The sequence below is a fragment of the Mobula birostris genome, chromosome X, assembly GCF_030028105.1.
Source record: "Mobula birostris isolate sMobBir1 chromosome X, sMobBir1.hap1, whole genome shotgun sequence".
NCBI lineage: Eukaryota > Metazoa > Chordata > Chondrichthyes > Myliobatiformes > Myliobatidae > Mobula > Mobula birostris.
The window spans coordinates 19,495,157-19,510,133 of NC_092402.1; the positions used below are offsets into that span (position 1 = coordinate 19,495,157).

At 41.6% G+C, this 14,977-nt stretch overlaps 1 protein-coding gene across 2 annotated transcripts in view; it reads right to left on the minus strand.

The window, feature by feature from the left end:
* The window catches only part of LOC140191385 (plexin domain-containing protein 1-like), a 618,167-nt gene that overhangs the window by 211,070 nt on the left and 392,120 nt on the right, over nucleotides 1-14,977 (minus strand). The gene's annotated exons all lie outside the window — the stretch shown is intronic.

Consider the following 14,977-nt stretch of genomic DNA (forward strand, 5'->3'; position numbering starts at 1 on the left):
GGCTTCTGGTTAGGGGAAACTCTGAATGATTTTGTGAGGACACACTCATCCATGACTGTTTGTTATAAAGCTTGTGACAACCGTGGTGTATTCATTCAGGTCCTCTGATGAGTCCTTCAGCATACCCCAGTCCACAAATTAGAAGCAATCCCGCAGCTTCCCCTCTGTCTCCCATGACTACCTCTTTGTTGTCATTATCCCTGGAGTATTGCTCTTTATCCTCTGCCTGTATGCAGGTAGAAGGAAAGCCAAGTGATCAGATTTCCTAAAATATGATCTGGCATGGAATGGTAGGCATTTCTGATCATAGTATAGGAGTCCTCCAGTGTGTTAGGACCTCTGGTGCTACAGGTTATATGCTGATAGTAATTGGGCAGACATTACCTCAAGCAAGCCTGGTTCAGGAGCCTCAGGACTCACAATACCAGGTTCAAGAACAGTTATTACACCTCAATCATCAGACCCTTGAACCAGTGGGGGTAACTGCATTCAACTTCACTGAACCCCATCACTGAACTTTTCCTACAACCTATGGACTCACTTTTAAGTACTCTTCATCTTATATCCTTGATATTGTTTACTTATTTACCTATTTGTTTGTTTGTTTATTTATTGTTGTTGTTGTATTTTTACTTTTTCTCAGCTCAGGCTGGTAAAAGCTGAGGTATGAGCATAACCAAGCACAATCATTTCTAAGTTGCTAGGATCTTTCGAACTATTCTAGTGGTGTTTAGTATTGTGGCTTTTTGGAGATTTACATTTATATTGATGTGTAGGCCTAATTGTTTAATGCTTTTGCTTAATGACTTTGGGGTGATACCAGCTGTAAATATTACTATTGGGACAATGTATATCCTGTTCATGTTCCATAGTCTTTCAATTTCCTCTTTTAATTCAGCATCTTTCTGGTGTTTTTCACTTATTAATTTTGGTATGTTATGTGCGTTTGGAATGGCTAAACTGTATCTATTAAGTAAGTTGTTCTTGCTTGCTTTTCCTCTAATATTATATTTGGATGGTTATTATGGATTATCATGTCTGTAACACAATCAGTCGTAATATCATTTGTAGGACTCTGACTCTAAAATTGGATCAGGCTTGTATTTATAGCAAGGTGTGATTTCATTTGTGAGTTTGTATTTTAAAGCAAGATTTTGACGAATGGTATTTGCCACTTGATTGTGCTTGTGTGAGTAATCAGATTGTGTTAAACTGCTGCAGAATCCTATAATGTGTTGGATTGTTTCTGGTTACCCTCAGCATTTTTTTCATTTATCGTCTTGAATTTGATGGTGTTTTATAATATATTTTTGATGCTTTTTTATGTTAACCACCTGTTCTTGTATTGCCACAAGGAAACCTTCTGTTTCTGGGAAGAGGTCTCCAACTCTGACTTAGGCATTTGACACTTCCTTGTCGACATTTAGTCCGCTCAGCTCATGGGGATGTCTTCTATGGAGGCTCATACTCTTTCATTGCTTAACTGTTTCTTCTATGATAATTTCTTCATTTTTCTGGGTTGTGCTTTCATTTAAGCTTAGTGGTGTGTCCTTATCAGAATTGCATATGCTCACATGGAGTGCTGAATCCTGTTTTTGTTGATGAAAGTAAATCCTTAGAAGTTTTATCTGACTGTTGTGTAATTTTTTTTTACATGTTATTCCTCTTCTTCCTTTTGTCCTAGGTAGTGTTAATCCAAGTGTGTTCGAATGTACATGCTGTTTTCTAAAATCTGTCATGGCAGTTATTTTGTTTTTGTAAATTTTCCAAATTAGTTTCAGACAGAGATATTGTGCCAAAAGAATATGTTATTATGGATATTGCGAAAGTGTTTATTTGCCTCTGTTGTATTTTTACTATTGAGCTCTGTTTGGCAGATTTTCTTAAGCCTTAAAGAAATTCTGTTGAAAATGTTCCCTTTATCACACTGTGATCTATTTTCTTTGCTTGTTGATATCCAAGATACTTATATGTTTCATGTTCATCCATCGGTTGTATTGTATCCGGCTGCACTGTTTTGTATTCTATTAGCTCTATTGCACCTTTCTTTATGTTCTGCACTTACCTTGTCCAAAGTTCATGTCTATATCTTTAGCAAAGAATTCTACTAGTTGAATGAATTGCTTCAGCTTTACTGATGAAGGAGCATATAATTTCAAATCATCCATGTATGGAAGATGTGTCAAAGTACAATTCATTTGGTTGTTTCTGATTTAATACAAAATTTTCATTCAGTAAATTAGAGAGCAGGTTTAAAGCTAGACAGAACTATGGTGGGCTCTGAAAAGTGCCTTAATTTATTTTGATAACAGTGGTGTTCTTATTTGTTTGTTAATAGATAGGTTGATTATAGTATGCCAATGCTGCATCAGATTTTGTAGAAATTTCACAAGTATTGGGCGTAGTTTACTATTAAGAACATCTATTAACCATGAATGTGGGACAGAATCAAATGCTTTTTGTAGTCATTATAACAACATGAAAGATTTCTGGTTTTCTGCTGGGCTTGATTAGAGTTATAGAATCTATTATCAGTTGTTCTTTACTGCCTTTCATTCTCTTACAGCACCTTTCTGCTCTTCTCTAAATGCACTGTGGTTACTTAAGTGAGTAATGATTAGCTGCGAGATGCATGATGTTACAATTTTTCAATATTTATAAAAAATTGTTCATATGTATTATAGGTATGGATGAAGGCAAGTTAATTTTTTGCACCTATAATAATGAATATTATCACTGCTTGTACTTTTCCAGTTGTGGGTATTTTTTATAACTGCTTTTAGCATATCCAATGTAAATTAAGGTGTCTGCATGTCCAATTGTGTGAGTGCATTATTTTTCCTCCCTATTCCAGCTTGTGTCTTGATTGTGTGTCACCCTGTTTGATCAGGTATTAGACCAAAAGTTCATTATCTCTTGTGTTTGTTGGTAATTCTGTGCTAGGGCTGGTGACATTCTGATGTGTTAGTTTCAACGTCCTGTATAAAGCTTTATCATTGTTCCTGAACTGATAATTCTGTTTTCTTCGCCTGATGCATTTCATGTATCTAGTTAGTCTGGCTTTACATGCACCAAGCTTCTGTTTTAGTGTATCTATGAATTCTACAATGATTTTGTTAGTTTGATCATATCTTGTATGGACCTTAAATTTCATTGGTGTTTCCTTAACTTTTCTCTTAACTTTCTTGCTCGGGTAATCCATTTTATACTTCATTAAGCTCTTAAGGTTTCAATTTTGTTCTTTAATCTCTTTTGCCATTTCAGTGCTCTTATTCCATTACTCAGTTTTGAGTTTCTATTAATGAGTGTCTTTATTTTGGAGCCATTGCACAGCATTGCTGTTAATGCTGCATAGTATGTTATTGTCTGTAGTTCTTCAAATGTTTCAAGTTTTCCTAAATATTGCATTTTTTATTACTATTTCTTATTTGTATAGTTTTTGCCTTTTGAACATTGGTTGTCTGTACACCCTGTTGGTTTGGTCTTTCATTGACCTTATTATGGTTCTTGGATTTACTGAGGATGCCCACAAGAAATCCAGGGTTGTATATGGTGACATGTATGTGCTTTGATAATAAATTTACTTTGAACTTTGAATGGTGTTTTATTTTAGCCTATCTTTTGTTGATTATGGGGACCAAAACTGTGTACAGTACTCCATGTGTAGCCTTGCCAACACTCTGTACAATGGAACAATATTACATAGAACAGAGAAGAGTGCAGTACAATACAAACTCTTTGGCCCAATATGCTGTGCTGATCTTTGAACCTACTCCAAGATCAATCTAATGCTTCCCTCCCACAAACTCAAACTTGAAGGCAGAGTACAAAGCTAATAGCAGGATTCTTAGCAGTGTGGGGAAACAGAAGGATCTTGGGGTCCATGTCCAAGTTGCCTTGCAAATTGATAGGGTGGTTAAGAAGGCATACTGACCTTCATTAGTTAGGGTTTGAATTCAAGAATCGCGAGGTAATATTGCAGCTCTATAAAATCCTGGTTACACCACACTTGGATGACTGTGATCAGTTCCAGTCACCTCGTTATAGGAAGAATGTGGAAGGTTTAGAGAAGGTGCAGAGGAGATTTAGCATGGTGCTGCTTAGATTAGATGGCATGTCTTATGAGGAAAGATTGAGTGAGCTAGGGTTTTCTGTTTGGTGTGAAGGAGGATGAGAAGGGACTTGACAAAGGTGTACAAGATGATAAGAGGCATAGATAAGGTGGACAGCCAGCACCTTTTTCCCAGGATAGGAAATATGAGAGGACATAGTCTTAAAATGATTGGAGGAAAGTGTAAGGGGATGTTAGAGGTAGTGTTTTTTGAACACAGAGTGAGGTTGGTGCGTGGAACGACCTGCCAGGGGTGGTGGTAAAGGCAGATACATTAGGGACATTTAAGAGGTTCTTAGATAGGGGCTTGGATGAAAGATAAATGGAGGGCTATTTAGGAAGGAGGAATTAGATTGATCTCAGAGTAGGTTAAAAGGTCGGCACATCATGGACTGAAGAGTTTGTGTTCTATGTTCTACTTCCTGAGGGGTCTTTAACGTGTACAGGTCCTGGATTAGTGCACATTCAGTGCTGTTCTCAAGGACAAATTAAAGCTCAAGAGTTCTGTTGCCTTATTTCCCCTTAAAGTCTATGTCACAAGCACAAAAAGGCTCTGGTTCCACATCCTGTACATGAACACTTTCCCCTCAAACCAAGTGGTCTGCTGGACAAGGCAAAATATTGGATTATATAAAATATCTGAGTAAGTCAGTTAGTTATTGGCTCTCAGCACCAGGACCTATGAATGAGAGGACATCCATCCAAAAACAGAAACTGGCCAGATGGTTCTACAACGGTTTCCTGCAGGAATCTGGCTACTGATCACAGCTCCCGAGCCAGGCGGGAAGGACAACTGGTTCAAAATGTTGGCCGCTTTCATCAGGAGAACAGCTGTGATTAACCCCAACTGAGAGCAGAAAGACAGCCAAGGTTCCAAGATTCACCTGACCCCCTCTACTGCCAACTGTAGAAGCCAAATGAGGCACAAACTGAGCTTGGCAGTGGGGGTTGCCAAGTCTGAGCTGTCTTTTGGCATTTGGTCTCTCAGCCTCCACCAGACAAGTGAACAGCTCAGTTTGTGCACAAGACAGCAGCTGATGCCTATAGTACTATAGGCCAGCAAAGTGACCTCAGAAGGACAGAGCAAGGGTGAGGAAGGCAGAGATACTCCACAGAGAGAGATATCATAGATTGTGTGGCATATTTCCTCATAAAAGGACCAATTTCAGTTTTAACATACACAAGGTGCTGGAGGAACTTAGTAGGAGGAAGTCAGGCAGCACCTATGGAGAGAAATAAACAGTCAACGTCTCGGGCTGAGACACTTCATCAGGAATGTCAATTGTTTATTCCTCTCCATAGATGCTGCCTGCCCTGCTGAGTTCCTCAGTATTTTGTGTGCATTACTCAGCCATAATCAAAGATCCCACCCACCTCAGACATTCTCTCTTTTTCCCTTTCCCATTGGGCAGAAGATACAAAAGCTTGAAAGCACATACCACCAGGCTCAAAGACAGCTTCTATCCCACTATTAGACTCCTGAATGGACCTCCTGTAGGATAAGTTGGATTTTTAACTTCAAAATCTACCTTGTTGGGATCTTGCACTTGATTATTTATTGCACTGCCCTTACTCTGTAGTTTTTACACTTCGTTGTACGTTGATTCTCATAGAGGGATCAGTAGTGGAGAGAGTGAGCAGTTTCAAGTTCCTGGCTGTCAAGCTCTCCGAGGATCTAACCTGGTCCCAACATATTGATGTATTTATAAAGAAGGCAAGACAGTGGCTATATTTCATTAGGAGTTTGAAAAGATTTGATGTGTCAACAAGTACACTCAAAAAACTTCTAGAGATATATTGTGGAGAGCATTCGGACAGGCTGCTTCAGTCTCTGGTTTGTGGTGGGGATGGGGGCTGCTGCACAGGACCGAAAGAGCTGTAAATTTTTAATTTAAATAATAATGTGAAATAAAAGTTGTAAATCTAGTCAGCTCTATCTTGGGTACTAGCCTACAAAGTACCCAGGACATCTTCAGGGAGCGGTGTCTCAGAAAGACAGTGTCCATTATTAAGGACCCCCAGCACCCAGGGCATGCCCTTTTTCTCACTGTTACCATCAGGTAGGAGGTACAGAAGCCTGAAGGCACACACTCAGTGATTCAGGAACAGCTTCTTCCCCTCTGCCATCAGATTCCTAAATGGACATTCAACCCTTGGGCACTACCTCACTTTTTCTAATATACAGTATTTTTGTTTTTTGTAAGTTTTAAAATCCATTCAATATACATATACTGTAATCGATTTATTTATTTATTATTATTTTATTTAATTTTTTTTCTCTTCTAGATTATGTATTGCATTGAACTGCTGTTGCTAAGTTAACAAATTTCACATCACATGCTGGTGATAATAAACCTGATTCTGATTCCGATTTTGATTCCAGTTATTGTTTTACCTTCTACCTCAATACATTGTGTAATGACTTGATCTGTATAAACAGTATACAAGAGAAGCGTTTCACTGTATCTTGGTGCGTGACAATAATATACCAAAACCGATACCAGTGAGTGGTATAGGTTTGGAATGCATTGCTTGTTTAAGTGTTGTGAGGCTGAATCCCTCCTCATGTTTGAAGATACTGTATGTGGCTGAGCACATGAAGGGCTGTAAACTGCAGGGATGTGCAGTGAGAACTTGGAGGTAAGATTAACATAAAGGCCACATTACCCCAGTATGGGACTATGGGCAGAATAGCCTCCGTAGGTCCTCAAATCCTCTGTGATATAACCTCAATTTCTTAAACTACTGCTGTCATCTGTCACTTTTGTGACCTGGGGATGTGAAGCCAATTTGTGCACAGCAAGATTCCAAATGTGATTTCCCTTTGATTGATAATGATAAACATGTCTCCAAACATACATCTTAATGGTTAGCGGAGCTGCTGGTTGATATATATATATATGTATATAATGTGCGAATAATGACAAACATTCTTTGACTTATAATGGCATTGTAGGGACTCCTTAAATTTCATTAGGCAGAATTTACCCAGACTGTTAAGGATTAAGTTCACCATGTATGTTACATGTTATGTTGTACATTATTATGTTTTGGGGCCAGGAGTCACAGTCACACAGTCACCATTTGTTTGCTGGGGAATAAAGTGTATGTTAGAAGTAATTACACTTGTGTCAATTTTTGTCAACACTCCTACAGCATCTTGTATCCAAGGATATGATAGAAAGATTAAATTCCTGATCAGTAATTAGAGGTTAGGCTATTCATTCAGGGATGGAGGTTCAAATGCCTCCATGGTTGCTGGGAAAGTTAAATTTTAAAAACAAAATAGAAAGGAATAAAGATCTAGTTTCAGTAGTGCTGATCGTAAAATTCATTGATTGCCACAAGAAAATGGGCAGCATGGTAGCATTGCAGTCAGTGCAATTGCTTTAGAATGCCAGTGATCACTGATCGGGTGTGATTCCTGCCACTGTCTGTAGGAATTTGTATGCTCTCCTTGTGGCTGCGTAGGTTTCCTCCCCCATTCCAAAGATGTACAGGTTAGGGTTAGTGGGTTGTGGGCTCCAGAAGTGCGGCCTGCCCCCAGTGCAATCCTCATTGATCTGATTTGGCGCAAACAACACATTTCACTGTATGTTTCAATGTACCTGTGATAAATAAAGCAAATCTTTATCTTTATCTTTCTTTGAAGCTCAGTAATGTTTATTAATGGTTGTCAAAGGAAGATATCAGCCAGCCTTAGCTGGTTTGACACATGTGAGTCTGACCCAAACATTGTAGTTCACTTTTAACTTCTTCCTGAGTTAATAGGGAAATTAGAGATGGTAATAAATGCTGGGACTAACAGCCAATCAATGAACAAATGAGAGAATCTGCAGATGCTGGACAATCAATAAAACAAATATAGTTTACAGTTAATACCCAAATGGACTGTAGGTGCTGGAATATAGAGCAAAACACAATCTGCTGGAAGAACTCTTGATTCATAAACTAGGAGCAGTAGATGCTACAAACTCTAATTTCCTCCAAGTATTTCACACTTGCCTTTCAGAGATGCTTGTTATCCTGAATCCGTGTCCTAGAACTGAATTGGAATAAACACTCCCAAAAAATCAATCAGCAGTGATTGAGTGCTTTTAAACAGATGCTCATTATGTTCTAATCAATTAGTGATTAGTTGATGGTCATTTCATTTTGACAGGTTGATGGATAGTCAGTAAATTGAAAAAACTATTTTTTCCTCATTACAGCTCGAACCAGGACTGTGTTACATGTGTATAACACTGAATTGGGAATTAGCCACATTTATACTTAGTGGCCACTTCATTAGATACCTCCTGTTCTAATAGAGTGACCACTGAGTGTATGTTTGTGGTCTTCTGGTGCTGTAGCCCATCCACTTCAAGGTTTGACATTCAGAGATGCTCTTCTGCACACCATTGGATCACTCTTTTACTGCTGCCTTCCTGTGCTTGAACCAGTCTGGCCATTCTCCTCTGACCTCTCTCAATAACAAGGCATTTTTGCCTGCAGAACTGCCGCTCACTGTAAGTTTTTTGTTTTTTTTTGCATCATCCTCTAAACTCTATTAACTGCTGTGCATGAAAATCACAGGAGATCAGTAGTTTTGAGATACTCAAACCAGCCCATCTGGGGCCAACAATCATTTCATGGTGAAAGTTACTTCGGCCACATTTCTTCTCGATTCTGATATTTGGTCTGAACATCAACTGAACCTCTTGCCCATGTCTGCGTGCTTTTATGCACCGAGTTGCTGCTACGTGATTAGCTGATTAGTTACAGTGGATTCCAGTTAATTGGGACACATCGGGACCAGTAGAGTTTGGCCCAATTACGTGGTTGCCCCAACTAGCCAAAGTTTCATGGAAATAGTTAAAAATGTATAAAAAAGCCAGACTACTGATTGACAATGTATGTATTTAAATGAAATATGGAATAAATTAGAACACCACCAACACAACTGCAATACTGCAATAAGACTGTGTATTAGTTCCTCATACTTATCAATGGGGGAATTCATCCGCTTCTCATTCTTTTGACTGTAAATGAACAAAATCAGCGCAGACACCTAGTCCAGATAATGGACTGCCTTTGTACAATACTGTCAATGATTGCATCCTCCAAATCTTCATTTTCATCGTAACATTCAAGATGTTAGCTTCAAAGCAGAAAATGAAGAACTTGATACCTTCAAATTATTAATAGTTTCAAACTTGTTGAAGATGTGAAATCGTTTCATTTTCACTCTTGGCTATTTCTGGCATCTCCAAGCCTGAATGCTCAAAACTGAGCTAAACAGTTCTGAATTGTCTTGAAATGTGAGTAAAACAGTTCTGAATTTTCTTACTGCTTATCTTTCGCCAATTATCAGTGATAAAAATCGCTGCTTTTTTAACACAAACACACGTAACTGACACTACTTACAACTATTTACTCGAAGCACAGTGTTATGTCTAAAGACATACAAGTGCATGTGATTAATGCTAATTAGAAACTGTTTGGCAACAGTATTCTGTTCCAATTAAGTAGTATAGTGTCCTAAATAAACAAAGGGAATCCCAGCTATTGATTAGTTTTTGTTCATTAAGAGTTTTCCTAAATAAGTGGCTGCCTTGACCCAATTAACCAGAATCCACTGTATTTGCATTAACGAGCAGGTGTACAGGTTTAACGAATAAAGTGGCCACTGGGTGTAGATATTCCTTCCAATCAATCTGTGTCCTTCCTTAATTTTAATCACAATTTTGCCAATTTTTCTGGCTTCATCCACCTTTGAGTCTGACTCAATTTTAGAACCCTCACCCTCGCCTCCGAATCACTCCCTGACCTCATTGTTCCTGATCTCTGCCACTTCCTCTGGGCAGATAGTGAGCATTTTTCAGGATCTGTGCACTTTTTAGTAGTACAGTACAACATTAACACAAGAGATTCTGCAGATGAGGGAAATCCAGAGCAACACACACAACATATTGGAGGAATTCAGCAGGTCAGGTAGTATCTATGGGGAGGAATAAACAGTTGATGTTTCAGGCCGAGACCTTTCATCAGGACTGGAAAGTAAAGGATTAGAAACAGAATAAGAAGAGTTGGGGGGTGGGGGTAGGAGTACAAACTGGCAGGTGGGTGGAAGAGGGAGGGGGTATAAAGTCTGAAAATGAGAGGTGATAGGTAGAAGAGGTAAAGGGCTGAAGAAAGAGGAATCTGATAGGAAAGGTGAGTGTACAATGGAAGAGAGGCATTAGAAGGAGGTGATGGCTGGTGAAGAGAAGTGATAGGTGAGGCCAGGGGAAGTGGAATGACTGTTCAACAATAGCATCACTGCCAAGTAATGCCATTACCAAAAAATTGCCCCAAATCTGTCATGAGCAATGTACTGAGCAACATAAACAAAATTTTGGAGGAACTCAGCACGTCAGGCAGCAACTATAGAAAGGAATAAACAGTCATTGTTTTGGCCCTGCCCCTCTCTCTTTTTCCATTCCCCATTTTGGTTCTTGTCTTACCCCTTTTCTTCTCCTCATCTGCCCATTGCCTCCCTCTGGTGCCCCTCCTCCTTTCCGTTCTTCAGTGGTCCACTCTCCTCTCCTATCAAATTGCCTCTCCTTCAGCCCTTTATCTTTTCTACCTAGCTTCTTACTTCACCCACCCACCTGCCTTCCCCATCACCTGGCTTCACCTCTCACCTTCCAGCTTGTACTTTTTCTACTCCCTCACATTCTTATATGGGTTCTTCCCTTTCTTTTCCAGTCCCAATGTAGTGTCTCGGTTCAAAACATTGATTGCTTATTCCCCTCCATAGATGCTGCCTGACCTTCTGAGTTCTTCTAGCATTGTGTGTGTGTGTTGCACTGTACAAAACTTAGTAGAGTTGCAGTGATCCAGGTTTAGTCCTGTCCACTGTCTGCATGGAGTTTGCACATTCTCCCGCTGGTTGTGTTGGTTTCCTCTCACATCCCAAAAACTTTGCAGGATTGGAAGATCAAAAAATTAACTGACTGTAGTAAATCATCCCAGACGTGCGGGTGTGGGGTGGGAACTGTGGGGCAGTTGATGGGAATGTAGGAAGAATGAGAAAATGGAATTAATATGGGAGGAGTGTAGACGGGTGGTTGAAGGCTGATATAGTCTCAGTGGGCTAACATAGAACATACTGTAGAACATTCAACACTACAGCAAGATAAAGGCCCTTTAGCCCACAATATTGCGCTAACCTTTTAACCTCACCCTTTCCTCCTACATAGCCCTCTATTTTTCTATCATCCTGTCATAAGGGGGGCATTGGTGGCGGACCCAAATGCAAGACATAGACACTGAGGTATTAGGAACAGGACTAGGTGTGTCAAGAAAGCAAGGGAAGTGGGGAAGAAACAACGCTGGACAAGACACAGGCCCTTGACGACACTAGGATACAGGGCTTGGGCTAGGACTAGACTAGGAAAGCGGAACCTGGATGAGGAACTAGGAACTTGGAATCTGCACAAGGACTCCAAGCCAGAGACTGGACAGGGACCCGGAACCTGGGTCTTGACTCGGGCTTGGACCCCGGAACTAGGCGAGGACATGATGTGGCTACAGGACTGGACATGGCTTGGGTTCTTTGAGGCTTGGGTTTGGACTCTGAACCAGAGACTGGACAAGGACTCAGAACCTGGGTCTTGACTCAGGTTCGGATGCCGGAACTAGGCCAAGGCATGAATTGGCCTTGGGAGACTGGACAGGACGAGAACATGAAACCTTGACCTGGTACTCAGGAACAGCCGAGCATTAGAGTTGGGATGACAGGAACCTCAGAAACTTGGACTTGGGATGTCAGGAACGCAGAACACAAAACCTTGGTCTTGGGGAGGACAGGAACCCAGAGCCTTGGTCTAGAGCACGGGAACACAGAGCCTTGGACTTGAGAGACAGGAACACAGGGACATGGAACGCAGAGCCGGGACCCCTCCTTGGGAACAGGATTTGGGGCCGGGGCTCTACACAGAATGCTGAACACGACGAAACGGTTCCCAAACTGCTGGACCTACCTAGTGCAGGCATGAACACAGAGATGGTCCTCAACACTAGGTAGCAGCAAACGGCCAGACCTACTTAGCGCAGGTGTGGACACAGAGACGGTTCCCAACACTAGGTAGTGGCAAACGGCTGGACCTACCTAGCGAAGGCGTGGACACAGAGACAGTTCCAACTCAACAATAGACAGTTCCTTATCTTGACATAGCAAGGCTCCAGTCTCACTCCAGTGGTAGAACTTGACAAGGTTGTGGGCAAGGCTCCAGACACACGTTGCAGGGCAAGGCTCCAGAAAGAAGGGAAAGGGAAGGGAACAGTTCAGCCTCACGGTAACAGTAAAGATGGCCTGGCTTACCCAGTGGAGGCAAGGACAGGAAGGGACAGATCCAACCACAGGGTAACGGCAAAGCCGGCCTGACTTACCCCACAGAGGTGAGGACAGGATACTGATGAGGCAAACCAGCACCCACACTGGATCCCAGGGCCACTTATATTCCCAGCCCCAAGGTGAGCATCAGGTGCCTATGATTAGCCCACCTGAAACAAGGAACAGCCGGAAGATCCAGAGTTCGGAGTCCATGGACCGGACTGTGAACCATAACGCGGACCTCACAGACCGGACCATGACACATCCGTGTGCCTATCTAAGAATCTCTTAAATGTTCCTAATGTATTTGCCTCTACTACCACATCTGGCAGGGGTTACCATGCACCCACCACTCTGTGTAAAAAATGTACCTCTGTCGTTACCCCCACACTTTCCTCCAATCACCTTAAAATTATTCCTCCTAGTATTATCCAATTCTGGCATGGGAAAAGTTTCCGGCTATCCACTTTATCTAAGCCTCTTATCATCTTGTACATCTCTATCAAATTGCCTCTCATCCTTTTTCGCTCCAAAGTGAAAAGCCCTTGGTCATTCAGTCTTTCCTCAAGACATGCTTTCTAATCCATGCGGAATCCTAGTAAATCTCTTCTGCACTCTCTCTAAAGCTTCCATAACCTTCCTATAATGAGGTGACCAGAACTGAATCCAATAGTCCAAGTGTGGTCAAACTAGAGTTTTATAGATCTGCAACATTGTCTCATGGCTCTTGAACTCAAAGCGTCGAGGGAGCTGTTTACATGATGTATCACTCTGACATGGAGGTCATTTGTAAAGAGTAAGAAGACCATACCATCTCCTGAATTACTCTCCATCATGCTAAGCACCTCCTGTCCCACACGTGACAAAATGTACAGATCCCACACAGGCTTTAACCTTGACCACAAGGGAGTGCTTACGGAGACACAAAATACTCTGCAGATGCTGGGGTCAAAGCAATACGCACAACACGCTGGAGGAACTCAGCAGGTCGAGCAGCATCCGTGGAAACGAACAATCAATGTTTCGGGCTGAGTCCTTTCATCAGGACTGTAGAGGGATGGGCCAAAGAAGGTGCGGGGAGGGTGGGAAGGAGGAGGCTGGTAGGTTCCAGGTGAAAAACCAGTAAGGGGAAAGGTCAAGGGGTGGGGGAGGGGAAGCAGGGAGGCGATAGGCAGGAATGAGTAGTAGAAGGAGGTGGAACCATGAGGGAGGTGATAGGCAGCTGGGGGAGGGGGCAGAGTGACATAGGGATAGGGGAAGGGAGGGGGAGGAAATTACTGGAAGTTGGAGAATTCAATGTTCATGCCAAAGGGCTGGAGACTACCCAAACTTCTGGAGAATTTTCTCCCACCTCATGATTCTCTGGGTTTTTTGCTTCTGGGATCTTATTCACCTTCTCCAGTAATCAGCTCCCAGCTTTTCTGTCCACCCTTCTCTCCACCATCTGCCAATCACCCTTCCTCACCTGGATCTAACTACCACTAGACAGCTGATGCATGATCCTCCCCCTCACCTATTTATATCCGCCATCTCCCCTCTCCTCATCCAGTCCAGATGAAGAGCCTCGACCCAAAATATTGTTTGTCCATTTCCCTCCACAGATGTTGACTGACTCTTTCAATGTTACTGTACTATCACTGCTGTCTTCACTACACACATCGGCCAACTGCCTACAGAAGCAATGATTTGTCATTTGGTCCATTGGGTTGAGTTGTGCTCGATCTGACCTATCACTTGCTTTGGCTCCTAACATTGGACCCACACCTGCAATGAACTGCTGAAGTTGTGTTGCTGCTATCTGCCAGGAAGCGATCATCCTTCCATTGTCCTGCAAGCAGAGTGGAGTGCTATTAATGGTATTGGTATTTGTACTGGGAATTAGTTTATTCCTAATAAATTTATCACTGGCATTGACACAGGTATTGGAAACTGGTCTATTCCCAATACCAGTTGTGGGTGGTTAGTAATGGTATAGAATTGGTCTGTTCCCAATGCCAATCTCAATAATAGACCATGGTCTAATATTGTCACATATACCATGATACAGTGTAAAGCTTGTCTTGCATACGGTTCATACAGATCAAATCATTATGCAATGCATTCAGGTAGAACAAGCTAAAACAATAACAATGCAGAACTACTTTTTTCCATAGATGCTGCCTGGCCTGCTGAGTTTCTCCAGCATTTTGTGTGTGTTGCTTGGATTTCCAGAATCTGCAGGTTCTCTCTTGTTCAGAATAACTTGTAACAGCTACTGAGAAAGTGCAGTGCAGAAAGTGGAAGATCAGAATGAGGTAGGTCATGAGATCAAGAGTCCATCTTATGGTACAAGAGATCCATTCAAGATTCTGAACAGAAGCTGACCTTGAGACTGGTGAAATGAGCTTTCAGGCTTTTGTATCTTTGGCCTAATAGGAGAAGAGAGAATGCCTGGGGTAGATGTGTTCTTTGATTATGTTGGCTACTTGGACCAGGGCAGGTTATTGGTGATGTTCACTACTAGGAAT